The following is a 5873-nucleotide window of genomic DNA, read 5'->3' on the forward strand; positions in this document are numbered from 1 at the left end:
CCCGTCACTGTGCATAAGTCGGCGGAACCCGCCGGAAAGTTCCAACTTCATCTAACGTTAATTTCATTAAAAATATGCGTACAACTCGTCATACCTGTAAGTCGTCATCAAAATCTAAGTCCCGAGGGTGCCGACTTTATACGCGAGTTCCACTGTATTAAAGGAAGACTTTTTTTATGAAAACCCAACAGAAGACCAATATCAGAAGTTGCAATAGCATATTCTAAGCATAATCAGAAAGTTCCGCTGAAAAAAGATTCACTTATCGATGTTTTTTTTGCTTTTATCTGGGAAAAAATTCGAAATTCGTGGGCGCCGCCATTTTGTGATAATATTGCAGGTCACATGATCTGTTCATCAGGCTGTGACGTCACTCGTGCTGTAGTGTGTAAATCATCCATTGTTTACAAATCCAATCTCTCGTTTTCGCTATTTCAAAGATCAAATCATGCCTTATTGCATAGCCCAATATTGCAAAGTTTCCGACAAAAACAATCCCCGCAGCGAACATAAAGAAAAAAGCTGCCCTTCGACGACAGTGGCTGGCGAAATGTTGCCGTCCTCCTGGAAATGATAGGCAAGCACGTGTGTGCAGTGAACATTTTAGGGAAGAGGACTATGCGAACCTCATGCAGTATCGGTCTGGGCATGCAAGCTATCTTTTGCTGAAACCTGACGCTGTTCCGTCCGTATTTGGGGATCCCGAAACCCCTACTCTGTCAGCTAAGACAACAATGCCTGATAGTGCCAGCAAACGGAGGAACAGAGGCCAAGCTAGGACCAATAGAAAGGTTAGTTCTCATATCTCATTATCTGCATAATCTGCATTGCTTGTCTACCTCTGTGTGTGTATAGGCTAGCCATAGCCAGGCCATAGATCAACACTCAACACTGCTCAACTCAAGTACCCTAATTCATATCTAAAGTATTTATTTGGACGTTAATAATTTTAGTATTTTTACCCGAGCAACTGGTGTAATCTTTCATTGTCTTTACTACAGCTATGGCAAGGACTGACTGCTGCTACTGTGGAACCCGTTCCTACAACAAGCTCTGCACCTGAACCTGGACCTGAGGTGGCCCCACTGGCACTTGTTACTGATGACATGTCTGAAGGTCAACAGTCAGATGTAGATGATAATTCTTCAAGTGATCGTGGGCTATTGGAGCAACCCTTGGTTGATGTGACGAAAGGATGCTGCCAATGTTGTGGCAGTTCCCTATGCTGCAGGCAACTGGTCTCTCGAAATGGTAAATACGCATGTCCATTGCAAAATTGTTGTGTGCACCTTATCAATGCAATTGCAAGGCGAGGAATATTAGTCTTCTCATTTTGTTCATGGCAAATTAGTAATCTAAAATATATACATGTACGTGTCATTTTCTTAGAATTAATATTATTAATGTTGAATATTCCAGTTTCTATTCAACAATCAAGACAAATCAAGTTATAAAATGAAACACCTAGATGCATTGAGCATGTTTGCTTTGTGTTTAATATGATGACTTATCTTTCAGATGCTTCCACTCAGACAGATATGAATGCAATTATTGAAGCCATCGCCAAGGACCACACGTACCCTAAGTTGCTTCCCAGTCATGATGGTGGTGAAGTCACTCCTGCTGATGAGCCAGAGACGGAGGTCACAACACCGCCTATTGAAACCAGGCCCACAAATTCAACAGTCACCCAAGCCAATGATGACATCACAATGAACGTTGTTGGTGCAGTATCTGATGAAATGGTGGAAGAGGAGAACGTGCCCCACTTCATGGCCAGACTGAGTGATTCAGACTATGTACCTGAATCAGATTCCGAATCTGATTATGAGGAAAGTGAGGAATGCAGTGAAGAAACTATGAACGTGCTGAATGAACATGAACCAATCAATGTGGCAGAGCATCAGAAATTTTTAGTGTTTCAGCATGCGTGAGCTATGCGTGAGCTGTATGTTTTAACTATCGTTGCCTAGGTGAATCTTGATGTATTATCATTGTATTGGTGTTCCTTTCGAACGTTCTATTAGCCCAAATTACTGTTTAATAGAGTATTTACAGCTGAGTTATTTTGGGACACCCTGCATCGCACCCTTTTGCGGGGTCACGTGACCTGCCATCGGTCTGCCTTTTAGTTCCGATTCAAAACACCAGTTGGCAGCACCTCCTTGTCCTTGTTTTATCTGAGTCAAATTACCTATGTTAGCTTCATTTTTGTATCTTTGTAGATTTCACGGACGACACAGAAATTCGTATTAAAGTAAATCATCCCGTCGAGTCCTATGAGTTGTTTGTTGATAGTTTCGCTGCCCACACCCACAGTGAAATCTCTATGATCAAGAATCGAGATGGATGGAGACAGCCACGCTGATGAGATGTCGAAGCTAAGTAGAGAGGAGAGCGAGGCCAGATTCGAGATAGTGGAGTTGCAGATAGAATTGGAGCACATGGTGAGAAGCAACCAAATAGAAACACAGATGAGAGAAATGACTTTTGAACTTGAAAAGCTCAGACTAGAACGGGAAATCAATCGTAAGGAAGTTCGGAGACTCGCGGAACAACCAGTAGACTCAGATGAAACGTTAATAACCAACTTGCAGCTCCTTGCTAACGTAGCAGTGGCCAGTACCACCGCCAAGACAACTCCCACGGATGAGGATGCTGACACAACTAGTACTAGCAGACCCCCACCGGAGGTATCGGCACAGCAGAACTTGGACCCACAAGCACCTGTCTTCAAACCAACAGTTGAGAACAGCCACCCGCCTGGGATACCGTTTCCCCAGGTACCGCCTACAATGAACCCGCCCTTTTCGCAAGATCAGTTTGGGGAACTCATTAAGATGTTTACAGGCCAGATAACGATCGGACGGCTTCCACCACCCGAGCCCACAGTCTTCAGCGGTGATCCCCTCATGTACCCAGCATGGAAAGCGGCATTTCATACACTAATAGAAGGTCGAGGGATACCTAAGAGGGAACAGATACACTACCTACGGAGATATTTGTCGGGCCCCGCCAAAGAGGCCATTGAAGGTTACCTGTACATGGATACTGAGGAGGCATACATTAGAGCAAAGGAGGTTTTGGAAAAACGGTTTGGTGAGCCATTTGTCGTTGCTGATGCGTTCCGTAAGAAGTTGGAGTCATGGCCCAAGGTTGGAAATCGTGATGGGACGGGATTGAGGAAACTCAGTGATTTTCTACAGCAATGTAATACATCAATGAGTTCCATTGGTTATCTCAGTATTTTGGACGATTGTCGTGAAAACCGTAAAATACTGGCCAAGTTACCAGATTGGTTAGTATCGAGATGGGGGAGAAAAGTGTCAGACTATAAGCTCGTAACTGAACAGTTTCCACCCTTTCGTGTGTTCGCTGATTTTATGTCTCGTGAAGCCGACATTTCTTGTGATCCTATCACGTCGCTACAGTCTCTTCACTCTGGTGCCACTGGTAACGCCAGGACAGGGGACAAGCCTACAACAGGGTCGTCGCATGGGCATGAAAAGAGAAGCCATGAAAAGATGTCTTCCCTTGCTACTGAGACAACTGAACCCATGAACAGCCATCGAAAATCCACTATGACAGGTTCCTTTGTTGATAAGAAGAAATGCGTTTGCTGTGAAGAGGTCCATATGCTTGATGATTGTCCGGTGTTCTTGGCCAAGACACTGGAGGACCGTAAGCAATTTGTCAAGGCAAACCGTCTTTGTTTTTCCTGTATGAAAAAGGCACACCAAGCTAAGGACTGCAAGAGACGCTCCAAATGTAAAAAGTGTGAGAGAACTCACCCTACTGCACTACATGATGAGACACGCTTTATTCAGGTCAACAGTACGGTAAAAGACAGTGGATTGAAGGAAGATAAGACAGAAAGGGCCAGCGTCAAACATAGCGGAATCAGTCATGTTAGCGGTTGTGACAGTGCATCGATCAGTAAGAGCTCCATGATAGTACCGGTCTGGGTGTCTCACGAGGACCGGCCTGAGTATGAGATACTATCGTACGCCATGTTGGATACTCAATCCGATACCACGTTTGTATTAGAGAACACTCGGAAAACGCTTGGCTTGGTTGGGACAAAGTCACATCTGAGTTTGTCGACCATGTCTAGAGAAAACGAAATCATAGAAACTGTTAAAGTCAAAGGATTGGTCGTCAGAGGGATGAACAGTGACTTGAAAATAAATCTGCCTCCATCCTTCAGTCGTGATGTGATGCCGATGAACCGGGAACACATTCCCACCCCTGAGATTGCGAATGTGTGGCCCCACCTGACTAGGATTGCATCTGAATTGCCACCACTCCAGGATTGCAACGTCGCGCTGCTGATCGGGTACAACTGCCCCCAGGCCTTGGCCCCAAGAGAAGTTATAGCCCTCTCCGCTAATGCACCCTATGCCCAGAGAACGGATTTGGGATGGGGTATAGTAGGAACCGTAGATCCGAATCAAGTCGACATGACGGGTGACAACATAGGTGTGAGCCATAGAATTGTTACGTATGGTGACAAAACCAGCGCTGAACATTGCCAAGAACAAAGAACACTAGTCATGCCAAACCGTATTAAAGAAATCATCACCATCCTCGAGTCTGATTTCAAGGACGCTGATGTCAAGGACAGTTGCGGACCACAGTCTTATGAAGACAAAAAGTTCATGGGCATACTTGATGCTGGCATAGTGCAGCGTGCCGATGGTCACTACGAGATGCCACTGCCTTTTAAGGGAAACCGACCAGAGCTACCAGAGAGTCGAGGAAAGGCGCTGAGGAGACTAAATCAGCTGAAGTTGAAGCTCAACCGGGAACCGGCTTACAGGGATAAGTATGTAGCGTTCATGCAAAGGATGATCGATAAGGGTGATGCCGAGCTTGTACCATGGGATGCTCAGTCATCAAAAGAGCACTCCTCACAGCATTGGTACGTGCCACATTTTGGAGTCGTGAATCCCAAGAAACCCGACAAAGTCAGAGTCGTCTTCGATTGCCAAGCAGAATGTGCCGGACACTCGATAAATAAACATCTGCTGCAGGGACCAGACCTGACCAACTCCCTACTAGGCGTCCTTTGCCGCTTCCGCCAAGAGACCGTAGCAATCACATATGACGTGGAACAAATGTTCCATCAGTTTAAGGTAGCTGAGGAGGATAGAGACTATCTTCGATTTTTATGGTGGTCCGATGGTAAACTCGATGAGCAGCCCAAGGAGTACCGAATGACTGTGCACCTTTTTGGAGGCACATCATCCCCATCATGCTGCAACTTTGGATTTAAGCGACTGGCAGATGACTATGAAGCTGATTTCATCAGAGATAATTTCTACGTTGATGATGGCCTAACATCGCTACCAAGCGATGGAGAAGTCATACACTTGCTTGAAAACACTCAGAAACTGTGTAAAGAGGGAGGACTGCACCTTCACAAGATCAATTCTAACTCAGACGCTGTGATCCAGAGTGTAGCAGAAAAGGATAGAGCCGCTAAGAATAGTACGCGCCTACTAACTGAGAGCAATAATGTCACTACTCATGAGCCTACATTGGATCGGGCCCTGGGGATATACTGGTGTGTAACATCCGACACGTTTCAGTTCAAGATCGTCCTGCGAGACCGCCCCAACACCCGACGTGGTATTCTGTCAACTATTGGGACCATCTATGACCCAATGGGCTTAATTGGGCCTGTGCTTCTGATCGGCCGGCAGATATTGCAAGAACTCTGTGCTCTTGACCTAGATTGGGACAGTCAACCACCTGAAGACATACTACTGAGATGGGAACGCTGGAGAGATGATTTGTTTACCTTGGATCAGCTGAAAATCCCTCGTTGTTTGAAACCAGCAGATTTTGGTGAAGTCACATCCATAGGTCTT

Source organism: Lineus longissimus, chromosome 15 (assembly GCF_910592395.1).
Source record: "Lineus longissimus chromosome 15, tnLinLong1.2, whole genome shotgun sequence".
Classification (NCBI taxonomy): domain Eukaryota; kingdom Metazoa; phylum Nemertea; class Pilidiophora; order Heteronemertea; family Lineidae; genus Lineus; species Lineus longissimus.